The following is a 24,935-nucleotide window of genomic DNA, read 5'->3' as shown; positions in this document are numbered from 1 at the left end:
CAGAACTCGTTTTTTAAAATGGCGTCTGTGTTCGTCTCTGTGACTCCTAAACCAAAGGTTGAGCCCTTTGTTCCACTTTTGGCAGGCTTCTGTACAGAGACCCTCCAAAGTGGTGCCATTCTGTCTGGGTTACCACAGGGGTGTGGGAGGGGGTTTAGGCACCCTGGACTGAGTTGCCTTGCCAACTCCAGTCGCACTCTGGTGTGATTGGGCCAAGTGGTGAGCCACCCCGCTCACCACTTAGCGTGTTTTGATTGACAGCTAGGCTGAATGAATGGGGGTTTTCTGCATAAAAGCAGGGCTTTTGGGACTGGATCTTCAGAAGTCACCACAGGACCTAAGAATCCGACGAGGGTAAAGCTGAGCCGACCTGCAACGACGACACCTCCGATGGAGCCCTGCGGAACCGACTCACCACTTCCCGACGACAGAGGAGATCTCCCTGCCGGAGAGTCTCTTCCCCTGACTGGTGGGAACAACCAGTCCCCTTTTCTTTTTCTTCACTCCAGGGTGCAGTGGTCGAATTGCCCGTGCAGAGCACCTCGGCAACCGGATAGCCACTACCCCTGTACCGCAACCAAAAGGTGGTGCCTTGTGACGGAGCACTCCGCGGCTGGTCTCTTCCCTGGTGGTGCACCGGACTTCACTTTTCTTCGACAACGAGATCATCTCTACTCTTGGCAAAGACCCGACATGCTTCCACCACCAGGAACAACTGCCCCCGCCGGAGCTGTCTCTCCACAAACAAGGTACCGTGTCCGCCTGGCTTTCCTTTCTGCTGGATAGAGTGAGGTGTCTTAATCCTCGCCTTTCCATTGGGTCGCCTCCAAGCTTTCTTTAACGTGTTGTTCTGAACTGGTCCAATCTTTCCATAACAATTTTGCGATAAAGACTCGAAGCGCATTTCCACTGAGACACTTTTTGGGACATATCGCCTTGCCTCTCTCCGAGTGGGCCTGACTTCTGAACTTTGTGATATGCAGTAGACCCTGCCTTACTTGCCTTGCATTTGTCCATAAAGTATTGGTACTGAGTTGACTTCATAACCTGCCTTATTTTTCTCTCCCGTCCTAACGAATACTAGAGTGCCATCTAGGTTAAAGCATACACCTCTTTCTGCAAATAAGTGATGCCGGTGAACCTAGACTTGTCGAACTATTGTTAGGGGGATTGATCTTTTTCTTCCTATAGTAATTGCGATTGAAGTTGTTTGCCGTATTAGTGCCAGAGTGTTTTCTATAGATGTGCTGTTATAAATAAATACCTTTATATCTTTACACCCAAGCCTTGTTCCGTGTTTGCTTGTTCTACTGTGTAGATTGCCCTATATTGTATACTCCACATACTGCCTAACTCTTCTTGAGGGAAGTCTGACTGCTCAGCCACATCTACCAAGTGAATCTGTGTGGTACAGACTGCTACCAAGTGGGTTTACTGCCAAACACCTGTAGTCCTAAATCTTTTGCAGTGGTCCCAAAGGGAACTGCACAGGTTTCCGTCTAACAGTGTGGTCGAGCAGAATGTGTATGGATGTGTGGTCTGTCTGGTGAAAAGGTAAGAGGGAAGACATAGAAAGGCTGGAGAGGTATAGCAGGTTGAATGCTTTGCATTTGTTGTTGGTTGGTTGGTTCAGTGTTGAGTTGCTTCATGTGAATGGTGTAAAGCTGTTCAAGTAGAGATTATCTGGTGTTGTTTGGTAGCATGACTCCTGGTCAGGTTGAGATCTTAGAGGAAGATGTTGGTTGTGTTGTCAGAGGCATTTGAGATGAGCTCTGCAATTTAAAAATAAAAACGCATTGTTGTTTTGATATGTTTCATAGAGCAGGCAGACGATAGCTGTCTGAGCAGGGATGAGCAGGAAGTGGCAAGTGGCAAATGAGCATTTTCATGGATGCTGGTGTGGTGGGCTGCAGGAAGCTACATGTCCAAGCCCTCAGCCACCCTTCCCTTTGCACGCCTTGTGTTGGATGCTGTAGCATGTAAAAATGAGGGCCTTCTGGATGTGTGTGAACGTGGGGGTAAGCCATGTCTCTGTGATAAAAGTGCGTCTAGGTTGTGAGTGGCAATGGAGTCAGCAATGTCGGCTGCATGTAGTACTGTGAAGTGAGCCAGAGGCAGCTTCAGAAGGAAAAGAAAGGACAGATAATATTGGCACCATAAAGAGCGCGTACAGATTAGCAGTGTTTAGCAAGTGAGCCAGGAAGAGGTCACATGATCAACATCCACTTGCACCAACTGACCAAATGTAAAATAAAGGGTCAGGAAGGCAGCTTATGAAGAGATATAAGGGTATGGCATACACAAGAGTTTACCTTTAATAGTTACGTCTTCCTCTCTTATCAGTTCCTTTGGTTAGAATATACTAGTAATGTGCCGCCACGCAGAAGCTTCATTGACATCCTAAGCAATTTTCCAGGAAGTGGAGTCTTCATTTGTGTTAAAGAACTGCACATACCTGTTCCTCTAGTAATTTCCTCTGCAATGGTATTCATTGCAATGGTACTGGACGGATTTCATATGTTATTCCAAGTATATATCTGCATGGTACATCAATGGATCCGTCATATTCACTATTCATTCACGATATCAACATCTTGTGATATTTCTATGACCGGTCATTCTATTGTAGGTTCTTTGTGGACACAAAGAATCCCGCTGTATATGGTTTAATGATTAAAAAAAGTAACTTCCTTTGTCCATTTCATGCACTCATAAAATCTCCTGTCCAAATACCTTGCATTATTCCTCACAAACTATGTATCTCTTATATTTTCTAGCCAATAACATGCCTTAGAAGATTTTTTCTGTTATATGTATTAAGTGAATTTAATCCATCGCCTCAATCAATAGGACAAGTAACCCAGATGAAGTCATCATTAGTTCATCAGAAAACACTTTGCATCATCTGTGTTGAGCTGACACAGTTTTACTTTCCTATTCTTTTATTTAATTTTATTTGAATATTTGTTTAGAGCTGACCCTCCCCAGAGTGTCTCGAGCGCCTTACCTGGTTCAAAAAAGGTGGGAGATGAAAAATGATGTTATATAATTATTTCATGGCAGGATAGGAAGATGTGGACAGACAAGTGATAGCAGTGGAGGGGGGGTGGGCTATGTGTGGGGAAACAGGCATATTTTGACGCACTTTCTGAAAGTGGCGATGGAAGGTGCAGAGCGTATGTGAAGAGCAAGGGTGTGCCATGCTCTGGGTGTCCAGTGGCTATATGCTTGTGTGTGTGTGCCTGTGAGTTTGCAGAGTGTAATGTGCAGAAGGTGTTGGCAGGCTTGTCTGGTATTTGTAGGGGTGATGGGTTTGATTTTGTCATGCAGGTAAAATGAAGTTTTGAGGTTCCTTGTACTGTCACTACATTTACAGTCACCTATACATTGATGGATGGAGGCCCCAATACCTTTGACAGCGAGTATGTTTACTACTCTGGTGGGAAATGCATGATAGGAGAATCCCATTTAACACATCCTTGTGGTTTGTGTCAGTAGCCACCCTCATGCAAGATCTGAGTGTACTATTGAAGAGAAATGACATGGCTTCTGTTGTGTTTTTTACAATGCGCCCACAGTCCATGTCTTTTCGAGCGGTTATGCAAGCCATTAACATTCCATGAAAGGAACGTTACTTCATTTCTAATGTTTTACCTATGGTTAGCCAAGTAAATGAGGAATTTGGAAATTACATCTATTTTAATCTGCAGCAGGCACATCCTAGCCGTTCCCCTCCTTGGCAACGTCTTTCACCATTTATTCTGTGCTCATCTGCGTCATTTTCCTTACCCGTACAGCCCCCCCCCCCCCACACTCCCCAACCCCTCTCGTCAGTGGAATAACGTTCTCGTGCATCTGCAAATGAGATTGTGGATCTCCAGTGGTCTTTTCATGCAAAATGTGAACCTCACAATTCAAGTCACCACATCATTCCCCGAGGTCTATATTCAGTGTCTCTCAAGTTAAAGAAAACAAAACGAGTGTGATTGCTGTTTTAGACCAGCCTTGACGTCTGCACTCCTTTTATTGTGGCTGAGAACCTGATTATTTAATTAATCTTCTGCTCCTTTGACTGAAGAGCACAGAGCTTTGATGTATTCTTTAGGAGAATCTTTAGCCCAGCTGGACCCTATAGGTGTACCAAACACCTAATTTCCCTCAGTTTAGAAATGCTTTTAAAAAAAGAAAATCACCATGTTGTCTCTTCTCTGTTTCTTCTGATATCATACGTAGATCTGCTACTCCGCTGTAGTGGCCACTTTATTGTGCGGCTGTGTATATAGTGGGCTTTCCTTACAAGGCAAATCTCCAAACTACATTGTCCTGCCTCCATGACATTTCCTTTCCCCAGAACCCCCCAAAAATGCAACCATAGCAATGTAAACGACTTATTCGGGAGACACTCATCAATGTATGTGTTCTTGTGTCTTAACTGTTATGTCATGAGGTCCTAAGAGAGGCAGGCTTGAAGAGAATACAGGAAGTCTTTGTGTGGGCAAAGAGTAGAGTTTCCCAACTGAGGCTTTCGGAGAATAGCACTCCATCTGCAGGGCCCAGAGAATGTTGATCCCTTCCCCATCTGTTTTCTGACAGAATTTCTCTCCCTACATGATCTGCTTTTAAGAGTTGTATGCACATATCAGCTCCATTCTGTTATAGTTGTGCAATCTAATGTGTTTGACTGATGCAATGCACCACCTTGGTATCCCAGATATGTGCAGGTTGACCCGCCTTGGCCTGTTTTCCAAATCCATGGTTTTTGATTTCTAATATGCGATTTCCTTTTCTCGTTCATCAATTCAGGGTGGCTTCATGTGACGTTTGAGTCTGCGATTTACTCACTCTATCCTCTAACTCCACTACATTACGTACTTGTTGAACCGTATGCTTGTCTATCAGACAAAGTTGTGCATGCAATATCAAACTCCTTATTGACGTAACAGAAATCTTGTTTGACTTTAATGATGTCCTTTTTATATTAGATTTGGTCTTGCATTGAATTTGCTCGAACATTTAAAATGATAGAGCATCTATGCGATAGCGATGAGTATAATGGTCAGGCCCTCCCCTTCAAAGATATCGCTGTCATTTTGCTTCACTTTACCATTGAAATAAGGGCCAGTTTCTCGGAGGCCACTTCACCTGGACTGGATGAATTAATTGCATGACACTCGAACAAGAGGTGTAATTATCCTTAAGTGACAGCTCTGCAGCATTCTAATTTCGTTCTACCAAAATAACCCTGGATATTTGAGTGTGAATAATTAATACTGGGGGCTCAGCAAATTGCTATAGCTGAGAAGTACCGCGATCCAATATTACTGCATTTTGCTCATCAGCACGGAGGTGTGTGGTAGCCAGATCCCCCAGAGAATGGAAGAACACCCTGTGACTTGACAGCCTGAAGATACTTTAAGCCCATTAAAACAATTTTAAAAAAAGTTCACGCAGTGATGTTTAATGATTAAATGGTATACTAAAGTTGGCACATTGTCTCTGCTCAAACTCATCGTGTATGTGGTTCAAGTACGTTGCAATTGGTTTCTGAATGTTCTACATTTGGAAAGAAAACGTAGGCAATATATATTGTAAACGGATAGAAATGTAGCAGACATATAACCTAAAGCTCACAAAGCAGATATTATAACATGGAGACATCATAAATAGAACCCAACGAACCACAACACAACCACCAACCACCTTCTCTTTATTCTCCCTCTCTAATCAAGAGTACAACACTTATGCTGTCCCACAAACCGTGCTGCCTTGCATTGGACACGCAACATCATTGACTGATTCCTTGAAACAATATAGATCTGGTTTTTGAAATGGCCACATTCTCATTTCCTGAAGGCCAGTTACAAGCCCCAGGAATTCTGAAAAATATTGCCTATGCTGCATAATGAGGAGGAAGGGCAGAAATATCAAGGATGGGGTGTTTAGAGAGCTGGGAGAGGATGGGGTGACATAGAAACACTGCCAAGTGGATGAAGTCACACTCTAGAAGAGAAGAGGGAGCGAGAGAGAGAGAGAGAGAGCGAGAAGTAGTACATACTTTGCAAACTCAACTCTCCAAACAAACATACACAAGTTAAGCACATTAAAACAAGTAATATTGCAATTGTTATCTTAAAATGTGCTGAAAGCACCTTAAAAAAGTAAAACGTACATAACATTTTCTTTTCAAACGTTTTAAAGAAACAGAGACATATTCACATAAATCAGTTACAACATGTACATCAACACAAGACAAAACAAAAACCATTGCAGCTGAAACTGACCTAATTGTATATAAAATGCCTCCTGAGCCATGGTCATCTTAGATCTAATATGTTTGTACAAATAAGCAAAAAATGAGGTAGATCACCGATCGCACCGCTACCGCAGGTACAATACCCAGTCTTAAATTGCCTTGAAATTCATCCCTTTAATGGCAAGACATTTAATCTTATCATAGCTAGAATACGTCTTTGAATAAGTGACAGAATAGAGAGAGAGAGAGAGCACAAGAGAAACAATGGGGAGGGTCAGCAAATGCAGATGCTGGAAGGTTCTTGCAGGGGTCAGAGAGAACCCTAAAGGAAGAGAAAGAAATACAACAGAGAGGAGTGGAAGCAAAACATAGATATACTGGCAGGGGAATGTGCAACACTGTAGAAGGGTGTGGGGTGAAGAGAGACACCATCAAGTGGGAAAGAAGAGGGAATGGAATGGAAGGCAAGAAGAGAGGTGGAGTAAGAAAAAAAGTAAATGCTGAAAAGCGAAAAGGGAGAGGGAGACTCTGGGTTGGAAGAGGAGAATAAGAGAGAGAGCGGGAAATAAAGGGAGTCAATGGTAAATGCACCGAGAAAGAAAGTGGAGAAGTATTCACAAGAAGCTAAATGAATGACAAATAGACACTATACATCAAGAAGTCAGATACATAAGAGAAAAGGCAGAGGGGGAAAATACAGTACAGGACTAAGAAATTGGAGATAAAGGGAACACGGTAGAAGAGGAAAAAGAGAAACACTATGGAAGGAGCAAACGATTAAAAGGTAGTCTGAAAGAATATAGAAAGATGGAATTGTGCAGCAGATAGCAGGGCCTGTTGCACGGGATGGGAGAAGAGACTAATTACAGAACAAGTGGGATTCTGGCATCAAGTAGAAGAGAAAGATGCTCACTCGAGTGAAGAAGGACAAAACAGATATTGGACAAAGGAAAAGCAGAACCACTCGGAAGAGATAAAGAAAATAACAAATATGAACAAGCGGTTAATACAAGACCATAGAGAAATACTTAGCCAAAAAAAGAAGGGAAAGATACAGTGCAGAGTGGCAGACAAAAGAGAAAGGCCACATATAGAGACTGAGAAGTTGAGAAAATGAGAGAGGGTATCCCACTGTTTCCACAAAGTAAATACTTCAATGTAATTTACTTTGCAGAAATTATTTTGAAAATACTTCGAATTGTATAGTAAGGGGATACAAGGGTGTGGAGAGTAGTCTGAGGTGGGGGTGGTAGTGACTGGGAAGGGGGGCATGGGGATAACCTCCCAAGATAAAAAATCGAAGTATTCTTCCAAGTTATTCAACCAAGTACATTGCATGGAAGTAATTTAGTTTGTTGACATGACATGCAACCAAGGAGTGCTGAGAACCAAGATCTGGGGCACTGGGGAAAAGAGAAAGAAAACAATGCGCTTGGAGTTTTTAAAGTAAGTATGTGTTAATTGACAGTGTGATTATAAGCAGTTGGTGCAGATGTGTGCGCATAGTGCTCGGTTTGAGAAACTTTTGATCCACAGAACATGTGTAGGGCAGATGTTCGGTCCTCAAAAGTGAATGCCATTTGTGATTTGCCTATATCCATAGAATAGAGAATTTGAATACATTGAAACTTAATGAGAGGTATTCATATAGTAAGCGAATTTCCCGACAATCCCGTGTGGTTGGGGCTCTCCAGAGCTGGGCTTTAGAGACAAAGGGCCTCATTCCGAGTACGGCGCTAACCAATGGTGCTATTAACGCCTTGGTTGACGCCGTACCCGGACCGGCAGCGCCTTGGTGGTTGGCGGAATTACCGCCCCATTCCAAGGTTGGCGGGGTGGTAATTCCCCAATCCCCATTTACCTTTCCCCATTCCCATTCTTGCCCCATAGGGCATAATGGGAGTGGGGAAGGCGTCAATTACGCCACCGTAAATTACGGTGGCGTAATTAACATCAAGGTCCCTTAGCGCCATGGTTTTTAACGCCTGCTAAAAGCAGGTGTTAAAACCACCATGGCGCTAAGGGAACTCGGAGTATGGCGGTAAGGGATTACCGCCACCGCTCTCGTTAGCGGTGGCCGCTATCCCTTACCGCCATACTCGGAATGAGGCCCAAAGGTTCTACATTATCTTTGATGAGATCTGGGATGTCTCAGGGAGGAACCAAAAACATAACAATGCACTGCAAGGCAATACTAACAGCAGATAAATGTGTTTAAGTAACAATAACACTTCATAAACTAGCACATCATAAGATAGCATGCAATACCTCACTTAACATAACATTTCATCGTATATAATCACCTTTCAAGCTCTGAGATATCGCACATAAGTAAAGACGATACTTGATAGCTGTCGGTTCGGCAGATTCGCCCAGCGCGGTTCAATTTCTTAAATGAGGTAGGAGAGCTAAATTCATTTTGGAATTTGATATTCAAGCCATTTCTGATAGAACATGTCCTGTCACCAGGAGTTCCTTGACATATTTGGGTTTTAGGATTCCAATCCAACCAGATCTTTCTGTCCGATGGGAGTGATCAAGGGATCTCCAGTTAGAAGGGTCTTTCTTTCGGAGAAAAGCGAATATAGCTCTATGACCCCACATCCAATTCTTGAATCATTGGCACACACTTTTTCAGCTGTTGCAGAGCACACCATCTTGAATTATGTGACCTGTGACATGCTTTGAGCACATTACCATTGTTTTCCATAGCCTGCACTTACTGGCAGTGGATTTATGTGTGAAGTACAACTGTCCATTATAGCCATAGTGCTCCACAGGTGCAAGGGCCTGGTACTTTGCACGCTTGTGTGGGCATGCCAGGGGATGGTTATGAACAGCCCCGTGATATCAGAGGGAATACATCACTCCATTCAATGCTTGATTGTCCTGCCTTCTAAGTGTGGTCCTAAATCTATACAATGTTCCTTTAAGATATGCACAAATGCTTTTCATGTACCGGACCCACTGCAAGAGCCACTATTTCTAGTTTGGCCATCTCATTTTAATTTTGCTTAAACATTATTTTTAGTTTTTTTAACTACGTTTTGCTGGGGTGTGTTTCATTGTCACCATAAATCGGTGTGTTTTATAAAAAAAATACTTTGAACTGAATTGAGATGAAATGAGCTGACCAGCAGAATGTGATATTTCGGACTCTTCGATTTGCAACTCCTAAACCCAGATCTAATTGTCAATTTATTCCGGCAGATAATAGAGGAAGTGCCACCCGAGTAAGGCATCAGCTGTTGAACCAGCGAGCTCCTATTATACCCGCCTTTAATGATTGAGCACTTGAGTTGCCACAGAAGATGATGCAGCACTGCATAAGTATCCCAATGTAACCCTCAGGCATGTTCCTGCTTCTCGGGTTGCACATGGAGATTGCTGCATGCCATCTTTCGTGTGCTTTTCGATACATTGATTATTGCATGACAGAAGCTGAATGAAATGGTGTGACATTTGCTGCTTTCTAGGTAATGTGATCCTAAATTGATCCCCATTGTTGACTCATAATCCGCATTTCGGACCTTCTGCTATGCAGAGATGTAGTCCTGAAAATAAAAGAGAGACACTAGGGATAGCCTATATTTATTTAAGCATTTTGCAAAGTTTGATATGCAGTCTCAACGTTTTGTCAGAGTGCTTGTAAGGCCAAAGTTGCTGAAATTGATCAGCAGCATCAGACTCTCTCATGGCCATGAACCAATTTATTGGCTTTCAGGCCTTTCTGGGGGCAAAAGGGTCCTTAAACCGCTCGGGTCATATATCAAGCCATGTTAGCACTAGAGCTGGACTGTGTGGTTAAGACAACAGAGTCAGTGATAGGACCCAATGCGTTTGAATAGCGGGTGGGAGCCCTCTGGCAGCCCTCCCACAGTCAAAGATCCGTTTTCATTGTTTCCTGAAATGAGGGGCTTTTTGATCTTGGGATGAAGTCAAGCCTGTACCATATCGTGGCTCTCATATGCGCCAATGTTCTCCTCCTGTACTTTCTTCTTTTGATCTGTTTTTGCCCGAAAAGAAAGCATTGGCTGGTGTGCAGGTTCCTTCCTTTATTTGTGCATAATGAATTGAATTGGTCATTAGCCCAAAAGTTCTTGTGCATTTGGCAGGTGGTGCACAAGACATTACATTGCACCCATTTCACCTTTAGACCCCCCCCCATTGCTTATGAAATATATTTGAGATTCACTAAACTGTTGCCGCCTGCGTTATTTTCAAGTCTGTACTTTTACGATTCAAAGTTTTCATAGATATAAGTGGCTGTACTTTCCTTTTTAAAATTGCAAGCTCTAGAAAAATACTTTAAAAAATAGCTTGGGAAATGTAAGAGCTGTCAGACATAGATGTACAATGCAAATTGCGGGCAACCAGTGGCCACACATCTTTATATATGTTGTAATCGAGCACCAGGAATGGGCCACATACCAAAATAGCTGCACAATGTTGGCATGCCTTGATGTCGGCCAGAATCCCTTTAGCGTGCATTATATAATATGATCTTTAAGCTCTTTGACGGTGTCCTTTCCAAGGCCTTCAAATGTCATCAGCACTACGTTATGGGCATTTTAAAGATGCTTAGGCACTTGAAATTAGTGTCGATGCTCACTTTTGTATATTGAGTTTAAAACTTCAATATCAATTTCACAGGGTATTTTTTCAAATCTTTTTTTTAATTCAAGTGCCATCAAACCTATTTTGCTGGAGTTATTAAACTGACTATGTATTTATAATGTATGCAGCAGTTTTATTGTTAAGAATACATAAATGGAAGTTTAACTGAATGTCACTGTTTTGTTCAATTTTAAAGATTGCATAACAATGAAAGATACGTGTGATAAAAATAGTCTATTGATTGTTCTCTCCTGTGCACACATTATAAATGTTGATTGCTCCATAACATTCTATTAACTGAGTATGGTATTTTCTTGTTTTTCTGCCCGAGTAATGGCACATAGTAAAATTGGGCTGATATACTTACCTTCACACAATTTCTTATACACTCTCTTGAAGAAGCCCTTTACTTATTACTCTCTCTCTCTCTCTCTCTCTCTCTCTCTCCTGTCTCTCTCTCTCTCTCTCTCTCTCTCTCTCTCTCTCTCTCCTGTCTCTCTCTCTCTCTCTCTCCCCCTCGCTCTATCTCTCTTTTTCAGCTTCAAAATATAAGATAATACAAATGTTCCCCTTTACGGAACACAAATAGAGACATGTTCGATAATAACATCTTTTAATCAGTCAGCCAATTCATCATTCCCGACTTCTGGCGCCAAGCATATTTCAGCTTTTATTTTTCCCCTAAATCTACTTCTCTTCCCTAAATAATAACAATATCATTCGTTTAGTATAGAGCTTTATATTTGACTCCTCCCACTTCTAACTACTGTAATAACAGATGTTAAAGATACCCAAATAATGGTACTCAATATATTAGCCTCCAAAGTATGAAGGGATGAATTGGCTCTGATGGGCCTTATTAGAACCTGAGCCGAAATGTATAACCTTTACAGTAGTTAGTTGGTTTAATGTTATTCTGATTATCGTGGTTATTCACCACACACAATAATTATATTTTTATGCAATAGCTTTCCAAACATTTTGCACAAAAAAATGCTTCCAGTACTCTGCCATTCTTCTGGTATTAGGGAGTTTTGATAACCCTTTCCAAACACTTTAAGGCATTATTACCTTAGTCTGACATCAACTCAACTTTAACATACAAATCCTTTACACCTTTGCGTATATCATAACACGATTATTTCCACAGTCCTGATGGAGATGGAGACTCCATTCATTTTCTCACCCCATCCACCTTACAATCTATGGTAATTCAACCAGGAAACCTCTTGGTGTTAGGTTTCCTTCCTCTAAAAACCTTAAAATATGCCATACTCATAGATAAATGGGTAGTTACTCTATAGTGCACCGATCTGTGCTCAATTGGCTTTCTTGTTTTTCTCTGGATGCCTGTGGCCTTCACCCTTTTCACCTTAAATCTGCCAAGATAGGCAGACAATTACAATGTTGAACCAGCATGATTTTGAAAACAAAATTAAAAAAGGGTTTATTTTCATCCACGCTCATGAGAATTGCGTGCTTCTCTCTGCAAGCCTCACTGTTGCCCTTCTTACATCTGGGAGCAGCCTGCACATAGGCAATCAGTCTGGCTGCTCACCTGGTCCCATTCTGCCTGATGATCGATGCAGAATTACAAGATCGCTGCATTTTTCTGCCATGCGATTGCGTTTTGGCCCTGGAGCCCTCCTCTACCCCTGCCTGCACTGTGATTGGCCTGAGCACTATACAATCTGGCCTCTGGGGGACCGGCAGGGTTTAGCTGCCCCCCCATCTAAGGCTTCCACCCAGGCATGCAAGCCATGTCCAAGCCTGCTTTCTCTTCTTTCCTGGAGCCACAAGGACGTGTCTCCCTTTCCCCTGCCTGGACCTCGTACTTGGAACATGCTCCAGCCCTCTCTGGATGCCTGTGACCTTCACCTTGCCTAGGTAGGCGGACAATTACAATTTTAAACCGGCATGATTTCGAAAAGAAAATTTTAAAAGCCTTTAATTTCATCTGCGCTCATGAAAATTGCACTCTTATCTCTGCAAGCCTCACTGTTGCCCTTCTTACATCTGGGGAAGCCTGTACATAGATAATCAATCTGGCCGCTCACCTGGGCCCATTCCGTCTGATGATCGATGCAGAATTACACGATGGCCACCTTTTTCTGACGTGCAATTGTATTTTGTCCCTGGAGCCCTCCTCTACCACTACCAGCACTGTGATTGGCCTGAGCACTATACAATCTGGCCTATGGGGACCGGCAGGCTTTAGCCGGCCCCCTACCTAAGGCCCACAATGAAGGCCCCTTGCCACCAGAAATGTGCCCCCACCCCCTCCCTGGTCCCCATTGATATCTGTTGTGCCCCCCACACCCTCTTTGGTCTCCCGTGACGTCCTTTGTCTCCCCACCCCCTCCCTGGTCCCCCTTGATGTGAGTTGTGCCCCCACCACCTCATGTCCCCGGAATGTCCTTTGTGCCCCGCTCCCTGGTCCCCTGTAATGTCCTTTGTGCCCCCATCCCCTCCCTGGTCCACTGTGATGTCCTTTGTGCCCCCCACCACTCCCTGGTCCCCCATGATGTCCGTTGTGCCCCCCACCCTCTCTCTGGTCTGCCTTGATGTCTGTTGTGCGCCCACTCCCTTCCTGGTCCCAATTATGTCCTTTGTGCCCCCCACCCCCTCCCTGGTCCCCTGTGATGTCCCTTGTGCTCCAACACCCCCTCCCTGATGCTCTGTGATATTGTGTGTGCCTCCCCACCCCCTCCATGGTCCTGTGATGTCCGTTGTGCCCCCCACCCCCTCCCTGGTACCCGACAATGTTCTTTGTGCCCCCACACCCTCCCTGGTCCCCTGTGATGTCTTTTGTGCCCCCCACCGCCTCCCTCATTCCCTTGATGTCCATTTCCCCCCTGACCCCGTTTCTCTGGCCCCTAATCCTGCTTTGCCCACCCACCCTGCTTTGCCCCAAACTCTTCTTCCTGCTTTCTCCTTCCCCCTGCCCCTTTCTTCCAGACCTGCTCTCCTAGCCACTGCAGGAGTTGTCTTGATTCACTATGGTTTCACCATCACCGACCTGTTGCCAACACTTGGATTTGACTTTATGGAGACATTGGGCCTCATTACAACCCAGGCGTTAAGGGTTTAACGGCTAATTTGTCTATGGTGGTCTTGTGAACAGCATTCTTTTAAGGGTTTTTCTGAATGCCAGGTGTTCTTCCTTTGTTCATAGTTAGGTGGTTGCTAGGCATAAGGACCATTAGTATAGTTTCAATGTGCTAGTGGTGTGAATGCCCTTGGGGACCGAAGTCCAGAGTGTTGGAGATCATGGATAGGTTTAGAATGCGTACGTGCATTTGGCCATTGTAAGGCCTAGGAGGGCTGGCTGAGCTCTGATAAAAAGCATTTCACAAGTTCAGGCATGTGAATGGGTGCTGAGAGAGAGTTTAGGAGAAAGCGTTGAGTGCAAGAGACGCATTATGTATCCAGCAGTCCCAAATTTGTCATAGGTCTTCGCTGCATGCTAATGGCAGAGGTGTTGAGGCATAGTCTGATGTAAGCAGGCGGAACAAATATGTAACCAGCAAGGCCAAATCCACTGTAGTCGTTGCTGTATTCCGATGTGTGCAGGTGGCCATGCCTATAGCCAATGTCCACCGGAGTGGTGCGTTTATACATACCTAGAAACCTGGATGGTGATTTGTTGTAGATACACCTGTTTGGTCAGGTAGTGTCATCGTCTGTCAATTCTTGCGGCTTTGATAGTTAGCAACATAGGCTAGCCTTCACACATGACCACTAGTACCAAGGCCAGGGGCAGAGAGAATCTATCCTGACAGATCCTTATGTGCAAAAGGGGCAATCCTAATACATCTTCTAGGTGCAAAGAAAAAGTCTGTCCTCAAAGGAATTCAAGGTGCAATGGTAGGTTCTCTCCATGATCTTCAGAGTGCTGGGGACAGGACATCAACATAAAGATCTGCATAAATGGACAGGCTAACGAAAGAGTGCAACAGCATAGTTAACCCCCTGAAAATCCATCAAGGTGCAAATCCCTTCCCACTCTCAACAATCCATCCAAGTACATCATATTTCATACCCCCAAAATCCATCAAAGTGCAACTCATTTCCTGACCTCAAAATTCATTAAAGTGCATTACATTTCCTAGCCCCAGCAATCCATCGGAGTGCAAAACATTTAGTACCCCTGGTGTCTTAGTCCTTCTATTGTTTCTCGAAGGATCACGTGAGCAGGGCTTTTGGAGCATGCGCAGAAGGCTGCAAGGCTAGCACTGAGAATCCTGGCAGCCGGTCTTCAGTCAGTCAGTCGGAAGCGGCCGCCCTATTCTCTGATCGACTGAGTGGGAGATTGTCTCTGCGGTGCGGCTTGACTGACGGCCGGTTGTTGCCAGAGGTTCTTTCCTCTAGTCCTCCAACACTCGCGTCTACCAGCTCCCGGAGTGCTGTGGGGAAGCTGGGTGCCGAGTGCTGGGCGTTAGGCATTGGAGCACTGTTGGAGTGACCAGCGCGCTGTCGGGGGAACCCGGCCGGAGAGGCAAGTACTCGCTGCGAGTGGGGAGCTGCAGGGGGCCTCTCCCGGTGGTCGGCCCGCGCTTAGAAAAACACCTACACACCGGGTGTCGAGTACCTGCACTTTCCCCCGACGAGGTGGAAGCGCGGAAGGAAGGTGCGGGTACGGTGCGGGTACGGTGGCCATGACCGCTGTATGTAAGGTACCGGCATAGTTGGTGCCTATTGGTGCCTATTTGTGACCCTACTGGTGCCTATTGGTGTCCTTGCTCCCCCCCCCTTTTCCCCTCTTCTTAGCACATTATAGTAAACAGCACCTGTGGTTTAGGGGACACCCTAAGTCTTTGCTGGGGTGGTGCTAGAACTGAAAGAGGGGTGGGAAATACTCCCTGTATCTACAGTAGAAGAGGCCCAACGGAGCCCCCCCCACTCTTTATTATAACCCCTTCTTTTTTGTGTTTGCATTTCTGCTGGGGGTGTGACGGACAGGATTACCACCCTCCCTCTAATTATGCATCCAGGGAAGAAGACAGCACAAAACAAATACAATCTACGAAAGACGTCGAAAGTTCGGGAAGTAGAGGCATTGTTGGGTGAGGAGAAGGGCAGTCTTAAGGAAACCTCTATGAAGAAACTCAAAAAATCCACCCTCCCAGGTCAAGGGAAGATTACTGGTTTTTTCCCTACAAACTGTATACCTGAAACTAACTCAACGATAATAGAGGATCCAACTTACACTGGAGGAGGTGGGGGTGACTGTATGAGTTCCACTAATTTCGATGACATTGATAATAATTCTCTACTTGATTTATGCCTAAACATACAACGTGGGATGACCCCCCTGATGCTTAAGAGGCAGGATGAAAAAGATCTGACACAGGGAACGCATCCTGTGGCTTCTCCTGTCACCATCTCGGACTATACTGAGCAGAGGGGCAGATTATCAGCCTCCCCCAACCTAGTAATGGTATCTATGGAGGACGTCCCGAACAATGAGGATGTGGACCCTTCTATCCTGTCTCCAGGAGCAAACGCAATAGCAGAGATACAATCCTCTGTAGCCTCTATTCAGTTCGCCCTAAAAATTTTGCTCCAAATGACCGGACGCATACTAACCAATACCACTGCGCCGATTATTCCCCAAACTGATGAAAATCCTGTGGAAGATGAGGCAGAAATCAATTTAGCAAAGGCTATTGATATAGCTGAAGAGATAAATGTTTTGCCCAACAAAGAAGCATCCGCAAACATGGACCGGAGCGAGATGGTTTTTTACTCTCGCAAACAGCGCAAACTGGCCAAGAAGGCGCAACAAAACAGGAAAAAACTGTCAGAGTGCCCCTCAGTAGAAGAACTTGCGAAAACCGGGGGCCGTTCAAAAAAAGCAAAGAAGAGGGCTGCCCGAGCTAAGAAAAGGAACAACTCTGGAGGTGGTTGCCTGACTAGTTGGCTGATTACAGACCAAGATCAGAACAAGGAACAATCGAAGATGCCGTCAATGCCTGCCAGGGAGGATGAGGATATTGAGGCTAAAGGTACATTAATTTTGGATGACCTAGAAGCATTGGACGAAGAGTGGGAACAACTTGAAGATGAAGCTCAGCTCACTGAGGAAAGGGAATGTGGGCCCTCAGTGAAACCATCCCACCCGCCGCCCCCTCAGGCTAAAACCATCCATCCTCCTAGTAAACCTATGGAGGAGGGCTCAAGTACTCCGTTCAGCAGGATATGTCGGATCAAGAACCTTTATAATAATGGCGGGCGCAGATGGTTATCTCGGTCAGAACTCTTAACCCGCCTACACTCTGTTCCGGAATTGCGAGTATTACAATCTGATGACTTTCAGTTTGTGGAGCCATTGAAGGGGCGGAATTCGTGTGTTTCTGCCCTGCATTGCAAGTTTCTGTCAACCGCACAGCTAATCAGGAAGTATCGTGACGAACTTTGGGAAGTTGATGTGGAGACAGATGTCGACTTGGATGATCCTGACACCTGTATCGATAACGGCGAAACAAGTGGTTTAGCTGTCCTAGATGTATGCCCGATTTTACCTAAAGGAAAGAAAGTAGAAATGGCAGAAATACAACGCGTCCTAAAATGGTTGGCTGAAGCGCTTCCTGAAGCTCTATCCAATCATTGATCCTGGACATTACTGTCGTGGAATTGTAGAGGATTCACGCACCTGCTGTCCCCCGAGGGGTCAGCAAACTTTGTCGCCAAACATGAGTTACTATGTTTACAAGAGACCTGGGCGATGGACCCATTATTACTGGATGGTTTTGTGATTTATCAGTCTTTTGCGAATAGGGGAGAGAAGGGCAGACCATTCGGCGGGTTGTTGATTGGGGTGGCAAGTTGTTTGATCTCTAAACAGATACCCTGTAGCCTAGACAATAATCTTTTGGCAGTGGAAGTCAAATATGGGCCTAAGGACAAAGAAGAAAAGCTACTTTTGATAAATATATATAATCCTCCTCATGCCCGTATAAGTGAACCACTTCAAGCGGCCCTTCAAGAATTGTTGGCCTTCTGGTCAGCAACTCAGGGAAAGGGCGCGGTAATGGTAGTTGGAGATTTTAATTGCTGAATACCAGGGGAGGGAGGGATACACCCACAAAATACTAGGCTTAGAAACAAGCGGTTACTCACACATAGCAAAAAAGATACTGAAGGCCCGCAATGGCGTCTTCTGTTTGACGACTGGGATCTTGAGATGGTGAACGGTTACACTATTAGTGATCATCCAGGAAAACAAACATGGACCAATGGTTCTGCCTCCAGTACAATTGACTATATATTTATGTGCCCTAAAATGTTGCAATGTGTTGCTGACCTAACGGTATCTTTAAATGAATGGAGTGACCATGCTGCACTTCAGTGTGTATTAAATATTGTTCACACTAAATCGAAGAAGAGCAATCTGGGTACAATCCAGGTAAATAAAAAGGGCTCTAGCATCAGGTGGACTACCCAGAACATACATTTAGCCTCAGAAGCATTAAACATGGAGTATTGGTCCCTATTACCCAATTTCAATGATATGTCTATAGAAGCCATAGAAACCTGGATCAGTCGTTTTTCTAATATTCATGCCTTATCCCCTAATCGGAATATGATCAATATAGAGGGTGGGATACCCCCGTTTAACAAAAAGATTAGAGACATTAAGAGGGAACATAGAAGGGAGCTGCGTATGATCAATCAAAGGAGGGAACCCTTAGAAAATCTTAGGGCGGCTCTTAGGAAATGCAAGAATAAATATAGAACTAATATCAAAAAACTACGGCTTACCGAAAGAACTCTGGCATACCAGAAGTTGATTCACACCATCTGCTCGAAAAACACTCGTAGCATTTGGGCACTCCTACGTGAAGCTAGAGAAACTACTAAGGGGCAACTTGCAAATCCTATTGGTGTAAAGGAATGGGAGAATTTCCTGTTGAATCGTAATGCTATCATGCAGCAAGAGGAGAGTCTGCCATCGCCTCTGCCGAGATCAAGTATATCATTTGACATGTCATACTCAGCAATACTTTGTAAGATAAAAACTCTAAAATCCTCTAGAGCTCCCGGCCCAATGGCCTAGCGAACATAGTTATCAAAACCCAACCTGAGTTTTGGGCGGGATTGTTGACAATTATGTTTGAGAAAATTCTGAGCCAAGGAGTTATACCGAAGACATGGCAAACGGCCGTGTTGATCCCGGTATTTAAAAAGGGAAACCGTCTTGACCCGAATAATTACAGACTCCTCTCTATGCTAGACACGACAGGCAAATTGTTTGCCGCTCTGGTGCTTAAGGACCTTCAGATATGGGTAGATGAGGCCAATATATTATCCAAATTTCAATGTGGTTTTAGAAAAGGCTACTCCACAGGCTATAACTTGATGGTAATGAACCTACTAAGAGCAAGAGCTCGCAAAAGGGATGAGCCACCATTGTATGCACTATACATTGACTTTAAAGCAGCTTTTGATATGGTACCCAGAGAACGCCTATGGTCTAAACTGGCTTCCCTAGGCTGCCCTGTTGACGTACTATATTTTCTCAGATTACTGCATCATAACACCTCAGTCAGGTTAAAATTGGATCACGAGGGGCATCTGACTGGTAAGGTATATCAAAACAGGGGGGTCAAACAGGGCTGTGTGACTGCCCCTCTAGTGTACAATCTTTATGTGCATGATATCCCGCTTGCTCTATCCTCTATTCGTAATTGCCCCCCCAAAATAGGGGACTCCGCTTGTCCCGTCATGGCATATGCTGATGATTTGGTCATTTTCGACCATACCATCAGTGGCTTACGTAGATCAGCTACTGCATTATGGGAGTATGCCGAATCTAATGGTCTTATCATGAATCTAGACAAAACGAAGGTACTGAGATTTACTAGCAAAAAAGTGTCTCGTGTGAACCTTATGGTAAATAACAACCTGATTTCATACGCCCCACTCTACCGTTATTTAGGTATTGATTTTGAACCTAACGGGGACTATGCGGCCCTTAAGCTTTCACGTACGATGCGAGCAGCACAAGTAACATCCTTAATAGCCAATTTTACTAATCAACAAGGAGGATTTACACTTTGGGGTACGCGTCAATTATATATGCAGGTATTTATCCCTATGATGACCTATGGTCTAGATTCACTCCTAGAATTAGATTTTAGTTGGCTTCAAATCATTGAGGGTAAGTTCTGGCGTCGCATACTTGGCCTGGGCCCGGGAGTCCCGATGGCAATTATTCAACTAGAACTAGGGTTACCCTCAATGAAGGCTATCGTCATGAAAAGGAGATTGGGGCATTTTCTGAAAATGCGCAGTACAACAGCTAATCCGCTCCTGCTTACCATCTTCCAAGAATTGTGTAATAGACAAAACCCTCAGTCTCCATCTGTGACGATGACAAAATTTCTTGCTACCATTGGATGGACCTGGCGAGCAGGCCCATATACCAAGCAAGTCCAAAATGCACTTGATAAGAGGGTAGAAATGTGGGATTGGCTAGAGAATTTCGATCATCTTAGTACGTTAAAAAGCTACGCATTTGTACAATATAGGCTGTACTCATTCTTGCAACCTCAAGGGTATCTCAATCTATGCCCCTCAAAAAAACTGCGACGATTTATCCTTTTATTAAGGATGGGCCAACTGCCCATTCTGTTGGTCACGGGCAGAAGACAGCAGCTGCCATTGGAACAACGCGTATGTCGGCTGTGTGTAAGAAACAAAGTACTAGAGTCAGCAAGACATGTTTTGACAGAATGTGGCACTATGATTGATGTAATTCATTGTCATCTGGGAAAGTTTTCTCATAATCTAGCATCAATCGGAACGTCATTATTCGGGCATCACTGCATGAACTCTGAGAGCATGTGAGAAATGATAGCTCTCTTCAATATCTGGATTAAGGTAGAAGAATTATTGAATATTCAGATCTAAAACCAGTATCCGTAATTTTTAGCTATCTTTGACCTGGCCAGTTGGTCTTCTCTTTTTTGCACTTGTTTTTTTGTTACCGGAGCTTTGAGCTTCGAGATTGATTTATATGTGTAAATAGGTTATTATTATTACAGTGTTGTATTTTTGCTATATTGTTATTATTCTGTTTGTGGAAGTTTAATTTTTTATATATGATGTTTACTTATTAACATGTGTAAAGTTTATTAAATAGACTGTATCACATGAAATAAATAATAATAATAATTAGTACCCCCATATATATGATGTGTATATGTTTGGTGAGGTATATAACACGGTCCAGTTGGTTTGGTGAAGGTTGGGTAAGTTGATAGATGATATGAGTTTCCTCTGTATAGTTATAGCAGTTGAGGGCTGACCTCTGCATGATCTAGAAAAAGGTTGATGTAGATTTAAAAAAGTATTTGAGTGTATGCAACATCCTTGTTTTTAAATGTGTTCAATGTGAATGAGTAAAATTATTCTGTTTTTCTTACTGGTCCTAATCAGTGTTGTGATATTTGCATCATAATAATAATAATGGCTTCCACATGGTTCTCGAGATTTCCGAGGGAGTCTGTTGGAAGATCATCTGGAGAACGAAGGTGTCCAGGGGTCTTTATACCCACTTCCTTAACTTATACTTAAACAAGTTAATTCTGCTCATTTCTGGTGTGCTGCTGGATCTCTCTTTTTATCACTGACAATAAGTGTCGAGCCCACTGGACCATGAGCTGTGAGCACAGTTGTGCCTGGAGCAACTACACCCTCATATTTGACAGCAGAGATAACCTGAGGAAAAGGAGTAGACACTTTGTTGAGTGTCCACCATGTGTGATGGACGCAACAAAGTGAGAGAGATGATGAGATGATAGGTTATTAAAAACGTGCTTAATACACAGAAGTTTCTAAGCGTGGACCCGGGGATCGAACCTGTGGTGCTCTGTGTCGTCTTGCTTCTAAGGCGAGCGCGTTGCCCCTGAGCTATCCTCCCGAGACTGCAGCGGAGGAAGGCATAGTGTTATGACTCAGGATTAGGTGGATTTCAGCAACAGAAGCAGTGATATCAGCAGGTGCTGACGAGGGTGTGGATGTGTCACGCTGTTGGTCCTTGGCCCTGGGTGAGGTCAGATAAGTTGGGGTAGGTTGAGGAGGCCTGCGCAGCGTCACAATGTTGACACTTTCTAGGACTGTGCATGCTCACAGTAGTTGCGCATGAGCTGGCGGCAGCAATTTTGGGATCAGGCAGACCCAAGCCAAGGCTATGGTTGTTAAAGTGACAGCCAGAACTGTGTCAGGCCCCAGTATCTAACAACAAAGAAAACAGACAGAAGGCGAATCAGTGGAGGACTTAGTGACCGGTATGCATAAACTGGGCAACCAGTCCAACTTTAGTGAATTATATAATGAACACATACAAGATCAATTTATGCTAGGGGCAAGGGAGCATAAGATAAGGGAGGACATTTGGAGCAAATGGAATCCCGCTCTGGAAGAGTGCTGCGGATAGCAAAGAGAATTGAACACATGATGAGATGTGTGAAGGAATTGAAAAGTAAAGATAGGCGTGGAGAACAAAGGATGTGCTGTCATAAAGAGTTACGACAGAAGGTCAGAACCCAAATGAGAGCGAAGGCAATGATTTTTGGAGGAGAGTATGGATAACAGGAAAATTGAAGAGATAAGAAGTGGAGCTGAGCAAAAGAAGACAGTGAAATGAGGGGGCAAGAAGATAAGGAGGTGTTTCTGTTATGGAAGCACCTTCCATTTTGCAAACACAGTGTAGCATGCGGGGATGAATTCGGAGTTCAGACGGTGTGGGAAAAAAGGTCACTTTGCACGCTGTTGTGAGAATTTACCAAAGTGAGGTGTGTGAGAAGTCTCAATTGATGAGGACACATGGATGGCTAAGAGTAGTTGATGCTACAGGTGGTGTGAGTTTCTTGATGAAAAGGACGGGAGGGAAACCGCATGCAGAGGGGCACATCAATGGCATACCTGTACCCAGGTTGGTGGACTCTGAATTGGATTGCACCAATATAGATTGGAAGACCTCAAAAAGATGCTTTGAAGGGAAAGGGGTTGTGTTAACCAAGCTAAATAGGTGTGTCAATGCCTTCGGTGGTGTGAAAATTGACATTGTGATGGAGTTTGAGGGGAGACACAAATGTTTAGGGTACTCAGCTATAACAGGTGTTTATGTGTCCAACTGTGGGGAATATTTGCTTGGATGGTATGAGCAAAGCATGATTAACATCATTCTAGATCCTAGCATGCCTGGAATGGGGTTAGTGAAAAGGGGAAGTCGATCGGGTAAGGTGAAGGAACATTTTGTGGATGTCGTTGAGGACAGGTTGGAGTCTCAAAAGGATATTAACATCTTATTAAACTTAAGGTCAGTGCACGGCCAATTGTGGGTAATGTGAGAACCATTCCTATCTGACTCAGAGAGGAAGTGAGTAAATAGCAGGAGAAACTGCAACATTTTGGAGTAATTGAGTAGGTGGAGGCATATTTGTGGGTGTCTCCCATTGTTGTTGTGAAAAAAGCCAAAAGAGAAGTCTGGCTATTTGTGGACCTTAGGGGGCTCAAATGAAATGTTATTGTGGACAGGTTTTGTCTCCCAAACATTGGAGAAATGTTTAGTCTGGTAGGTGGAGCCAAGGTTTTCAGCATGCTTGATCTTGCCCTGGCCTATCATCGGGTCGATTTACATCCCGACTCTAGAGATTACACCACTTTTATCATGCCAGATGGTACATACAGACTTCGGAGGATGCACTGTGGGCTTGTGTCAGCAGTTGACTTTTTCCAAAGAGTTATGCACATATGTTTAAGGGAGTTTTCTGCTTCCACAATGATATCCTGGTGACTGGAGCTGATGAAAAGGAACATGACAAGTAGCTGGGGACAGAGCTTAAGATCATCAGGGAGGCAGGTCTGACATTAAAGAAGGCGAAATGCAGCATAAGAGTGAGTGAGGGAGATGTCCTACCAATGACACAAGCTGAGTGTGCAAGGGGTGGAAGCATAAGAAGAGCTGGTTTCAGTAACTGTACATTTGGAGAGGCCAAAGGACAGAGGTGTAATGTATTTTCTAGGTTCTGTGAAATTCTGTGCTAAGTTTGTTAACCAATTTGTGAACAGATGCAAGGAAACTAGGCAATTGATCAAGACAGGAGTGGAGTTCTGCTGGTCTGAGGTGTGTCAGAGGGAGTTTGTTGACATCAAGGAGGCTATAGTAAAGTTCTGCATCATGCTTGGTGTGAATGCAGGTGCATGGGAATGCTGAGAGAATGTTAGTGAGCCTGGGAGAATGTTTGTGTATGTGAGTGTAGGAATGCCTGTCGTGAAGGTTCCAGGAGATGTCAGTTGGAGAGGCCTAGCCTGGGTGATGGGACCCAGTGGTTAACTGTTACCATCTTAAGTGTAACTGGAATAAAGCTTACCCGTGGAACCTTGCAGATGTATCCAAGCAACATGCTTTTCTACACTAGCGACAATTATGTCTTTCTTGTAGTAAAAAGAACCTTTGTGGCAAGAAGTTTGAAGTTAATATTGACCAGTCTGCTAGTGGGGATGCAGAGAAGGAGGAAAGGAGCCACTTCCCCCATGTCAAGTAAGTCCCATCACCCAGGGGAAAGAGAAGGGATGTAAAAGAGGCCCGAAGGTAAAGAGACTCTGTCCCAGCCCCCAAAAGAAGAAGAGTGAGGGAGGTCTGCAGTGAAGTGGCAGAGCTGCTATACATTATGAAATTGATGTACAAGGAATAGAGGGAGCTCTGCCCCAACAAGAGGACGAGGGAAATTTAAGTGAGGCCAATACCTAGGGAGAAGGTAAAGAGGATGAAGTCCTTGTGCCCAGAGGAGGTACCTATAGCAATGGGTAACCTGAGCAAGAGAATGTCCCAAGTAAAAAGGGGCGTGCTCCATCTTCAGCAGCAGTAAATGAGCTTCAGGCAACTAGTGGGCAGAAGAGGGATTGTGAAAATGAACCGGCTGCAAAGCGGTGCCCATGGTGAGGGTAACTTCAGCATGCTTCCATTGACCTAAAGGTGGTTCTGAAGTGATGTCTAGCTCGGATGTTGGCAGAAGCGTTTTGCCGGCCCCAGGAGGTTGTAATGGCTTCCATT

At 44.2% G+C, this 24,935-nt stretch overlaps 1 protein-coding gene across 1 annotated transcript in view; it reads left to right on the top strand.

The window, feature by feature from the left end:
* Positions 1-24,935, top strand: part of LOC138569348 (somatostatin receptor type 5-like) — a 61,698-nt gene that overhangs the window by 29,986 nt on the left and 6,777 nt on the right. The window lies entirely within an intron of this gene.

Source organism: Ambystoma mexicanum, chromosome 2q, assembly GCF_040938575.1.
Source record: "Ambystoma mexicanum isolate Mex_15411 chromosome 2q, UKY_AmexF1_1, whole genome shotgun sequence".
NCBI classification, from domain to species: Eukaryota; Metazoa; Chordata; class Amphibia; order Caudata; family Ambystomatidae; genus Ambystoma; species Ambystoma mexicanum.
This window is presented reverse-complemented; position numbering and strand designations above follow the sequence as displayed.